Here is a 12,603-nt window from a genome sequence, read left to right as displayed (position 1 = left end):
ATCAATGAATTCAGTAAAGTCACAGGATATAAAATCAATGAGCATAAATCTGCCACATTTCTATATACCAATAATGAAGCAGCAGAAAGAAAAAATTAGCAATCTCATTTACAATTGTACCCAAAATAATAAGATACCTAGGAATAAACCTACCCAGAGGTGAAAGACCTGAACTCTGAAAACTATAAAACGCTGATGAAAGAAATTGAAGAAGACACAAAGAAACGGAAAAACATTCCATGCTCATGGATCGGAAGAAGAAATACTGTTAAAATGTCTGCACTGCCCAAAGCAAACTACACATTTAATGCAACCCCTATCAAAATACCAACAGCATTTTTCACAGAGCTAGAACAAAAAATCCTAACATTTGTATGGAAGCACAAAAGACCTTGAATAACCAGAACAATCTTGAAAAAGAAAAGCAAAGCTGGAGGCATCACAATTCGAACTTCAAGTTCTATCACAAAGATGTAGTAATCAAACCATGCAGTGCCTTGGTGGCTCAGGCAGTTAAGCAATAGACTTAAAAAAATTTTTTTTTAATGTTTATTTTTGAGAGAGAGAGAGACAGAGCATGAGCTGGGGAGGGACAGAGAGAGAGGGAGACACAGAATCTGAAGCAGGCTTAAGGCTCTGAGCTGTCAGAGCCCAATGCAGGGCTTGAACCCACAAACCATGAGATCATGACCTGAGCCAAAGCTGGACACTTCACTGAGCCACCCAGGCGCCCCTAAGCCATCGACTCTTGATTTCAGCTCAGGTCATGGTCTCACGGTTTTGTGAGTTTGAGCCCCTCATTGGGCTCTGTGCTGGCAGTGTGGAACCTGCTTGGGATTCTCTCTCTCTCTCCCTCTCTTTCTGCCCCCTCCCAGCTCATGCTATCTCTCTCTCTCTTCTTCTCTCTCTCTCTCAAAATAAATGAATAAAAAAGACCAGTATGGTACTGGCACAAAAATAGACACATAGATCAATAGAACAAAATAGAAAATCCAGAAATAAACCCACAATTAATATGGTCAATTAATCTTTGAGAAAGGAGGAAAGAATATGCAACGGGAAAAAGTCTCTTTTTGGCAAATGGTGTTGGGGAAACTGAACAGCAACATGCAAAAGAATGAAACTGGACCACTTTCTTACACCATACACAAAAACAAATTCAAAATGGATTAAAGATCTGTGAGACCTGAAACCATAAAAATCCTAGAAGAGAACACGAGCAGTAACTTCTTTGATATTGGCTATTGCAACTTCTTTCTAGATATGTCACCAGAGGCAAGGGAAACAAAAGCAAAAATAAACTGTTGGGACTACATCAAAATAAAAAAGCTTCTGCACAGCAAAGAAAAAAAAACAATAAAACTAAAAGGCAGCCTTCAGAATGGAAGAAGATACTGGCAAGTGACATATCTGATAAAGGGTTAGAATCCAAAATATATAAAGAACTTATAAAACTCAACGCCCAGAAACCAAATGATCCAATTTAAAAAATGGGCAGAAGACATGAATAGACTTCTTTGGATATCTCCAAAGAAGACATCCAGATAGCCAACAGACACATGAAAAAGATGCTAACCATCACTTATCATCAGGGAAATGCAAAACTACAGTGAGCTACCACCTCACACCTGTCGGAATGGCTAAAATCAATAACACAAGAAACAACAGGTGTTGGCCAGCATGTGAAGAAAAAGAAACGCTCGTCCACTAGTGGTGGGAATTCAAACTGGTGTAGCCACTGTGGAAAACAGTATGGAGCTTCGTCAAAAAGTTAAAAATAAGAACTACCTTATGATGCAGCAATCTCACTACTGGGGATTTACCCAAAGAATACAAGAACACTCATTCAAAGGGATACATGCACCCCTAAGTTTATGGCGGCATTATTTACACTAGCCAACATATGGAAGTAGCCCAAGTGTCCGTCAGTTAATGAATGGATAAAGAAGATGTGGTATATATGTATGTATATATGTATACATATAAATACACACAGTGGGATATTATTCAGTCGTAAAAAAAGAATGGAATCTTGCCATTTGCAACGACATGGAGGGAGCTACAGAAGTATCATGCTAAGCGAAATAAGTCAGAGAAAGACAAAATACCGTATGATTTCACTCACATGTGGAATTTAAGAAACGAAACAAGCAAAAGGAAAGAGAGAGAGACGGCACCTGGGCGGCTCAGCTGGTTGAGTATCCGACTCTTGATTTTGGCTCAGCTTAAAATCCCGGGGTTGTTGGATTGAGTCCTGCATCGAGCTCTGTGCAAGCATGGAGCCTGCTTGAGATTCTCGATTCTCTCTCTCTCCCTCTCCCCCTCTCTTCCTCTCACTCACTCGCTTTCTCTAAAAAATCAATCAATCAATCAATCAATAAATAAATAAATTTTAAAAAGAGAGAGAGAGACAAGTGAAGAAACAGTCTCTTGGGCTCCTGGCTGGCTCAGTTGGTAGAGTGTGCAATTCTTGATCTCAAGGTCATGAGTTTGAGCCCGACATTGGTCATGGTGCCTATTTTGTTTTTTAATATTTATTTATTTTTGAGAGACAGAGAGAGAGAGAGCACGAGCAGGGGAGGGGCAGAGAGAGGGAGACACAGAATCCGAAGCAGGCTCCAGGCTCCGAGCTGTCAGCACAGAGCCCGATGCAGGGCTGGAGCCCACAAACTGTCAGATCATGACCTGAGCCAAAGTCAGGCACTTAATCAACTGAGTAACCCAGGTGCCCCTATTTTTTTTTTTTTTTAAGAAAAGAAAGAGTCTCTTAGTTATAGAGAACATACTGATGGTTACCAGAGGGGAGGTGGTGAGGGGATGGTTAAATAGGTGATGGAGAGTAAGGAGTGCACTTGCCATGATGAGCACAGGGTGATGTATAGAAGTGTTGAATTACTATATCGCACACCTGAAACTAATATAACACTGTATGTGAACTAACTGAAATTAAAATAAAAACTTAAAAAAAACCTACATTATGCTGAAAAAGGAAAGAAGAATCTAAGCAGCAAAGACAATTTTTCTTCCTTCCTTCCTTCTTTCCTTTCAAGTAAACTCTATCCCTGAGGTGGGGCTTGAACTCATGACCCCAACATCAAGAGTCGCGTGCTCTGCCATTGAGCCAGCCAGATGCCCCAGATACAGACACTTTCATCAAGATACTGTCATTGAAACAATTCAGTTCTGGGGCACCAAGCTTTATGTTCTCAGGAAAGAGAATCCAAGTTGCTAAGCTTAGGTTACATGTCTGTCCCATGGGGTGTGGGTGGGGGTGCATGAATAATTTATTGATCAATGTCAAGAGTACACTTGGCTCCATGAAGGCCCAGACACAGATACCACCTGCATAAATCAAAGTTTACCTTTTTATTTTTTAAGTTTATTTATTTATTTATTTATTTTGAAAGAGAGAGAGAAAAAGAACAAGCAGGGGAGGGGCAGAGAGAAGGAGAGACGGAATCCCAAGCAGGTTCTGTGCCATCAGTGCACAGCCCATTGTGGGGCTCAAACTCACGAACTGTGAGACCGTGACTTGAGCCGAGATCAAGAGTCAGATGCTTGACTGACTGTGCCACCCAGGCACCCCTCAAAGTTTACTTTTTTAAAGGATATAGAACGAAGTTAGCACAGTTGGGATACTCTGCAGAGAAATCAACAATATTTTCCGAGGACAAAGAGAAGTTGAAACTTCTGGACCCAGACCCTCAAAAGATAATGTTTTGAGTTGGCGAGGGTCACCTCAGACCTTCTGAAGGCACAGCTGCATCCCTCGGGCCCCCATTTCTGTGGCAGAGGCGAGAGGTCTGAGATGCAGCCTGTCTAATACGTTGAAGGCTGCCGTACCCGAACCAAATGCGCCCCATGGTAGAATTACGTTATGCACACTATGATTTCTAGGGCTCAATATATAGTACTTTTAGGCCTGGAAAAACTTCATCCGTTGTCTTAGCTTTCCCAAGACAACATGGCTCGAACAAGAACATACTTGAATTCAATGCTGTAGGACCAGAACAAAGTCAGTTACTTATGTGTCCCCAGGACTCTAGCCCCTGGACCAGCTGATGAGGCTGTCCTGAGCCAGGCACCTGGACCGATACCTCCTTGAGACCATATGGCGGGGTGTGGGAGCAGGCAGGGGTGGGGTACTGGCGGGGGCAGGGGAGGAGAGTTCTTCAAAGTTCTCGTTGCCTCGAGGATTCTTCTCCAGAGGGATGTTTTAACTACAAAAAGGGAAAGATGTGCTGGCCAAAATAGATGTCCTGTGGAGTGACTTATGTGAATAATTGGCTGTCGGGACCTCCCACAAGTTCTTCCTGTGCTTCACACTATAAGAAGATAGTCATTAAAACCAGCCAGCTTCCCGGGTCCCAGAGCACACTCTCTCCCCATTCTCAAAGTCTTTTCTCCCTAAAAGTAGCCCAAGCAATTATGTACCAGAAAAAAAAAAAAAAAAAAGTAGGCAAGAGATGTGCCTCGGAAACTCCCCCCAAAACCTGATGAGAATAATGCAGTGTGGGTGCTTTCCCACGATGGATTTTCCTCACCATGGTTATTGTGGGTTCCCTTCTACTGGATTTCGAGCTACTGTCACATCTAGCTGACGCAGCTCTTTGCTGCTACCCTAATTTTTTGGTCGTCGCTGACTTCCCGGAGAAGCTGTTCTCACTAAAATAATCTCCAACGTTTTCTTCCAGTCCAACAGTTGAGAGATGGGAACCACAAACACACTGCATGCTCTTAAATCTGATATAATCTGTGAGAAAGAATAAAGTATTCACTCTTCCCTGCTTTATCAGTAAAAGGTACTTGTGACGGAAGTCACAACCGAAGGACAGCACATAATGGACAGGGCTGCCTCCTTGGGAGAGGAGAGAGGCAGCCCCAGAGGATTACCTGCTTTCGGGAAAAGTCCATCTCACGAGAGTCCGATTCCAGCCTAGCTCTTTAGCGTTTCCTACCTGCCAGGGGAAAGTCTTCGTGTTGCACACAACACCCCCGTCTTACGGAGCTGGGGAGAATACTTAGCAGACAACTCATGAGTGTTCTTGAGGCACAGGACATGTAGCGCATCCTAAGCACAGGCTGACTTGTGTCTTTAGCACTCAGCCTACCATCGGGCATGTTCGCCCGTGTGATCCAAAATACTTACTCTTCCTCAAAGGGATTTTTGTACCTGAAACTTAGCAGCCTGAGGAACCCTGAGGTACACAGCAGGCATAATAGACCCAATGGGTCACATTACAGCCAACGAAGTCAGTCCGAGACACGTTTGCATTTGCTAAGAAATCTAGCAGCATAAGAGCACTAATTTGGGGTATGAAAATGAAAATTCTATAAAGCTATGGAAAAGACTGCAATTGTAAATTCGCTAATTGGGAAAGAATTCACAAAGACGAGCTATAGAAAAGCATGGCCCATAGTAGCACAGATGGAATAAACATAAAGCCTTCCAAGGTAAAAATTTAAATGAAATTGGCACTTAAATTAATGTGTGTAATTTGGGAACAAATATGAGTTATGCATCGTGTGTTTATAAGGTTTTGTTATAATACAGAGCAATTTCCAGAGTTTGAAGTTGATGGTGTGAAGCTGGCATGGGGCACTTATTTTCCAGGAAATAATCCAAAACCATAAGAGAAAATGAGCAAAAAATAAAAATGTGTGTGTATGTGTGTGTGTAAGATAGGGAGAGAGAGAGAGAGAGAGAGATTAGGAGACAGCAGAAATGCCAGATCACAAAATAGTCGAGGGACCGTGGAAAGCAGTGGGGATCAATCAGGAATGAGCATAGAAGGATATAGAGAAAAAACAACTACGGTGTCGTAAAGCCAGCAAACTACACTTACTAAAGTGAGGATACACCATGAAGCGCGGAACTTAAATCCTTTGTTTTGATAGTGGAACAGGGTACGTGCACCAAAAGGTTCAGTTCTCATGGAGGAAGCAGCCTGTCTCTGTAGCAACAGGAGAAAAGAGATACGGCATTATGAAAACAAACAAAAAAACAAAAAAACCCACCTAAACCTACAAACAAAACTGTAGGTTGTAAGAAAAATCCCAGCCAGGCAGCAACATGGTTTGGGATCCTCTGCAACAGAACTTTCTACAAATAGCTGGTCCAGAAATAATTTGTCTGTTTCAGAGATGAGTAAGCAAAAAAAGAAAAAAAAGAAAAGAAAAGAAAAGAAAAGAAACCATATAGGATCTATAAAAGTATACCTCAGGAAAAAAATTAACAAGATGAGGAGGAGAAACAGAAAGAAAAAAAAAAAGCAATAGTCAACAACTGCAGAAGAAAAAATGTTTGCATAGAATGAATAAGAATTTGGACCATTGCATAACTTCATGAATTAAAAGCAACAACTTAATTATTTTTTTAATGTTTTAATGTTTTATTTATTTTTGAGAGAGTGCGAGCGGGGGAGGGGCAGAGAGAGAGGGGGACAGAGGATCCAAAGCAGGCACTGCGCTGACAGCAGTGAGCTCGATGTGGGGCTTGAACTCATGAACTGCTAGATCATGACCGAAGCCAAAGTAGGATGCTCAACAGACTGAGCCACCCAGGTGCCCCTAAAGCAACAGCTTTAAAAAGCAGTTAGTCCTCTGAAGCAGCAGCTTGAAGCAGAGATACCATAACTTGGACAAGAAAGAATGAGGAATGGGAAAGAATACATAAGACAGAAGCTGGGGGAACTCCGGGAACAAGTAGAAGAAAACAGGACAGCCATCAAAGGAATGGAAGAAAACCGGTAGTGGTGAAGGGAGATTAGACGCGGTGGCTGACACAGGAGCACAGAGAGCAGACAGCATAAAAGTGGGTGGAAGGAAATGCAAACCACGGTTAAAATGGGTTAGAGAGAGAAAATGACAGACGGGGAGAGCAGAGAAAGGAGATTCACCATACGCGTAACCGCATTGTCTTGAAATGAAAGTCCAAATAGTTGAACAGGACAAATGATAACATTTCAAGAAAACATTTATGAAATAAAAGAAAGCTGGAATCGATATGTCAGAAGAGGACACTGCTTTTCAGGGAAAACTGATCCATAGTAGTAAATATTTAGATATATCCTAGTAAACTTACTGGACTTGAAAGGTTTAGAAAAGAATCCCCTGGGTGTCCAACCAAAAAAGATTAAGTCATTTATAAGAAAAAAGTTAGAGTGACCTCAGACTTCTTCACAGTAAGTCAGCACTTAGAAGACATTAAACAGGAAATGTGACCCAAGAATTTTTTATCCAGGGGTGCCTGAGTGGCTCAGTCTGTTGAGCATATGACTCTTGATTTCAGCTCAGGTCATGATCCTGGGGTCATGGGATTGAGCCCCATGTTGGGCTCCACGCTGAGTGTGGAGCCTGCTTAAGATTCTCTCTTGCTCTCCCTCTGCCCCTCTCCCCTGCTCATGCTTTCTCTCTCTCTAAAACAAAAAACAAAAAAAAAAAAAAAAAAAGAATTAAAAAGAATTTCATATCCAGGCAAACAATGATTCTGATATAAAAGAAAAAGACAAACAATTTTTAACATCCAAGAATTCAAGGAATATTGTCCCTATGAGCCCTTCATAAGTAATATACTAGGGGAAAATTTAACCAGCAAGCAATAACCGGGAAAGCTAGGGCATAGGTATTGGCAGTGATCATTGACTCTATTTAGTAGTATAACAAAGATGAAAGCAAACTTGAAGATTAAAGTGGCAGAAACAAAAGTAAATATTACATTTTTTGATAACATAGAAATGATATAATTAATGAAAGTCGGGCCAGAGGCTGAGAAAGAAGTTAGGAGGTAATAAGTATACAAATTTCCTCATCTTTAATAGATGGGCTCAAAGGTTGCCAAAGTTGGCAAATCAAATAATGGATTTTTTTTCAAGTGTTCAAAGGTAAACATTGAGAAAGATATTCAACGAAATTTGGGAATAGTATATATAATAGTGTGATGGTTAATTTTGCCTGGGCCAGGGGGTGCCCAGGTATTTGGTTAAACATTGTCCTCGATGTGTCTGTGAGGGTATTTCTGGATGAGATGAATATCTGAATAGGTAGCCTGAGAAAGCAGGTTGTTTTTCCCCACTCTGGGTGGGCCCCAACCAACCCATTGAAATCCTGAATAGAACAAAAAGGTAGAGGAAGAGAGATTTTGCTGTTTCTGCCTGACAATCTTGGAGCCAGGACATCAGTCTTCTCCTGCCTTCAGAATCTGATTTGGATTGGAGATCATACCCCCAGCTCTGCTGGTTCTCAGATCTCTAGACGAAGGACTAGAACTGTACCACTGGCTTTCCTGGGTTTCTGGCTTGCTGAGTGCAGACCTTGGGACTTCTCAGCCTCCAAAACCATGTGACCCAATTCCTTACAATAAATCTCTTCATAATGTACATATATTCCTATTGGTTCTGCTTCTATGGAGAACCTTCACTAATACAAGAATTAAAAAATACTGCCGAAAGAAGTCAGAGATTAGAGCATACTATGAAGTGAGAAAGGTAAACTCTGAGAAGAAACTCAAATCTTACTTCCTATCACAGGAAACACACACACACAAAACAAAATAGATCATATGCATCATCTTGAAAAAGATTTAAAAAGAGAAAGCACAAGGGAAATAGGACAGAACCAACACCAAATATATCTTATCAAAAAATGTTAACGAATCAATTTACTGCTTTTTAAAAATAGATGTTTATTTATTTCAAGAGAGAGAGAGAGTGTGTGTGTGTGTGTGTGTGTGCGTGCACTCTTGAGGGGGGAAGGGGCAGCGAGAGAGGCAGACAGAGAATCCCCAGCAGGCTCTGTGTTGTCAGCGCAGAGCCTGACTTAGGGCTTGATCCCATAAATGGCGAGATCATGACCCGAGTCAAAATCAAGAGTCTGAAGCTTAACTGACTGAGCCCCCTGCAGGCGCCCCTATACCTTTATCTTTTGAAGAAAACATTTTTCAGAATGCATCACGAAGCAAATACAACCCTATGGGGCACTCAGGAGACATGACTAAAACAAAATTATGCCGAAAATTCAAAAATAAAAGGATGAGCAAAAATATATAATCAGAGTAAAGAATATTAAAGGGGGTGCTATGTGGGGTGTTTACATTGCTTTGCACATAGAAAGTACTAGGAAAGTGACAAAAACCAAACTACCCAAGAAAGCAGGAGTTGAGATGTTATCAGCCAAGAATGCAGGTGTGCCCTCGAATGGCCTTGCTCAAAAGGAAAGACGTTCATTAAATCTTGTCTGGTGACTTATTCGCAAACTGAAAGGCAGGAAAAGGATTAATCTTTCTCTAAGACAGGAATTCAGATAAATACATCATGTATTAAGCCAACTTGGAATGGTGTTAGCAATTGTTGGCCTTGAATATAAACAACTTGACTAACGTCACCCATCCACATATCCGTGCGTGTATACTAATTACACTGGTATTAAACTACGGCTGTGGCGATATTTAGGATTTTCGTTTTTTGTCCTAAAAACAATTCTTTCACATCGGTAACTCTTTGATGGTTTTTACCAGGGACAACAAAATACAAACTCCGTCCTAATTTTTTTCTTCCCTTGCATACAGGAAGAGTGTCTGGTCTGATAGCAATTCTACAGCATTTCCCTATCCATTTCCAGGCTGATCACAGCCTCTGGCTTCACTGCTAGGCCGCTGTACTCCAAGACAGCTAATTGGTGCAGCACCAACACCCCCTACACGTGAAAAAGCGCTTGCAAAAAACCAAGCACAAACACTGCTTTAGTCTCTCCCAAATGCTGGAGCTTTCCTAGGTCTTTGGAGAGCGAGCCCACGGTATTCGAAGAGTAAACACTGTCTTGTGTATATCCGAAGCGGTCTTGAATTCATTTCCATCCACACTTAAATGTTTTCTAGGATCACAAAATAATGAAGGGAAAGAATACAAATAAACTTTGAAAGAAGCTGGAGTGTCCAAGGTTGATATCGGGGTATCCGACTGACCAAAGGCCTGATACGTCATACCTGCGGGTCTCAATTCATAAGGCACCTCCCCAGAGAGGCCTAGGCTGGACCACATCATCAGTCAAGTAGTTCCCACGCACCCGCGTTGTCTTTGAATGGTTTCTCAACTGGCATGCGGGGTAGGAGGGGGCGGTGCTGGGTTCTGTAAAATGTCGCTAGGGGTCCTATAAGCGCCTGTGACTGGAACAGAACATTTGTTTGAACTTTGCATGCTGTTCAACCTCAGCACACATAATGATCAATTGTACTATTAATTTCGTTAGAGGTCTCTGAGCCCCTTACGGCAGGGCACAGTCGGACAGTGCTCATTTAGTTGAGTCCATTCTCCGTTTTTGACACTGGATAAAGGGGTCCACTGATAATCTGATAATCAGTAGGCACTATTGCAGGGGGGCAGTGGGGTGAGGGGAAGACCGTAGGCTGCTGACACCAGCTCCCCAGTCTCCCCTTACATGCCACCGACGGACAGCAGCAAATGTGACTACTGGTTAGAGTATCGCGGCGAAGGGGCACCTGTGTGGCTCAGTGGGTTAAGCGTCAGACTTCGGCTCAGGTCACGATCTCACAGTTCGTGGGTCTGGCTCTGTGCAGGCAGCTCTGACCCTGGAGCCTGCATCAGACTCTGTGTCTCCCTCTGTCTCTGCCCCTCCCCAGCTTGCATTCTGTCCGTCTGTCTGTCTCTTTCAAAATAAATAAAAATTAAAAAAATAAAGATTATTGTGGCAAAATGTCCTTTCAAAGGAAGGAATCTTGATGCGCTGTGACTCAGCTGCCCACCCCCGCTGCTTTGCTGATGTAAATGCTGCAAAAGGTAGATCGTGCAGGTAAAAGTGAATTATTACTTTTTTGTGCTTGCAATCCTCTCGTTTGGTTTTTCACTATGCCCTTCTGTTTCATATTCGTTTCGCTTTTTGTGTGACAGCCTAAGGTAGCAATTTTGTTCTGGAGAATAGATGAGATTGACGGACATCAGTTTACACGAATGGACGATTCTAAATAAGGGTTCGTACAACTCTCTGAGCCATTTCACCACTAGTGAAATGAAGAATACCCAAAAAGTAACAGTGAGAGTTATTTGTCAATGGGTTTTAGGGGAGCTGGCAATCCAAGTTGGCCTCTTTGTATGTTGTCAGACAACTTAAAAATGCAGCAGTGGCTCCAAAAAAAGTGAATAGAACTTAACTACAAACCACGGCTGTTTGAAAGGTACTGACAATGTCCCAACACACTGCTTTCTTCACAGAGAGGTGCCGAAGTGAAATGAAATGATAAAGGTTCGGAGTGATTTTACAAGAAGAGTAAACCGCATTTAAACAAAGCCCAGTTCACCTGAGTATGTTCTCAGAACTGAAAAATCGGGACAAAGGCACATAAGTCTGGTATATAAAGCAACCCGGCCGCTTAGCAGAAGGAGAGTTCCCAGCCTGGTTGTCTGAGTTCAAAGGGGGCTTGCAGAAGGACTTTTGAGAAAACAATAAGACAGATTTTCCTGGTGCTTCAAAGATAAAGAATGTCAGCAAATACTGCATCACATGAACTAGCCGAATGAGCATCTACCAGGCCCTGGAGAAAATGTTTCCACTTCAAGTAACAAGATTCCTGGGTTTTGGGTTTTGTTTTTTTTTTAACATTTATTCATTTTTGAGAGAAGAGAGAGAGACAGAGAGTGGCGGGGGCGGGGGGGGGGGGGGGGAAGGGGAAGAGAGAGAGGGAGACCCAGAATCCGAAGCAGGCTCCAGGCTCTGAGCTGTCAGCACAGAGCCCGATGTGGGGCTTGCAGACCCAGAGATCATGACCTGAGCCGAAATTGGACACTTAACCGACTGAGTCCCCAAGGCGCCCCACATTCTTGGGTTTAAAAAGAAACTGAATTTTTGGAACAATCACACTGAGAAGGAAAACCTTGAAATGTTTCCATTGCTGTTTGGCCTTAAGAGTGAGGAAAGATATCAGTAGGTCTCAAGTTTTTCTGAAAGCCACCCAGAAGAACCCATGGCAGAACAGGGGGAACAGTGCCTTCCCTCCCTTTCAATGCCACCGAACACCTGGGGGAGGGTTCCTTTCTCTGAGTCTGCTCTGCTCAGCTTGAGAACTTGACTTTGAGACAAGAGAAAAAATTTTGTCAACTACAGCCTGAGGGTACACTCTGGATGAAATTCCTGACCTTTTCCTAGACATGTTCTGGATGTCTGCAAAAGAAAAGTATCCTGACTCTCATGGGCCAGCAATGAAAAATTTGCCGCAATAGTCGACTTCTTTCTTTTATGAGTAAGCTTTTTGTAGCTTAACAAACATCAAGGACAAGGACAGACAGATGTGGTCCTGCTTCAACTGAAAATGAAATCTGTGGGTACATATTTCAAATTCACTCCAGGATCAAGTATTTGCATAAACAGAAATAAGCACTGGTGTCTTTTAAAGAAGGAAATTTTAGTCTTTCTTTTTAGTTTCAAAAATATTTTTTATGCACAAATAGGCCTATAAGAGATTAAGAAACCAACACACGTCAACAATAATTTTGTAAACTGTTGTGCTGATGTGATCATTTCACTCAATAAGGAAATGTTTTTACCAAGTCTTCTATAAAATTGTGTTCTGGAATCTATTTTTATTAATATTGC

The sequence above is a fragment of the Panthera onca genome, chromosome B1 (genome assembly GCF_046562875.1).
Source record: "Panthera onca isolate mPanOnc1 chromosome B1, mPanOnc1 haplotype 2, whole genome shotgun sequence".
Lineage (NCBI taxonomy): Eukaryota > Metazoa > Chordata > Mammalia > Carnivora > Felidae > Panthera > Panthera onca.
This window is presented reverse-complemented; position numbering follows the sequence as displayed.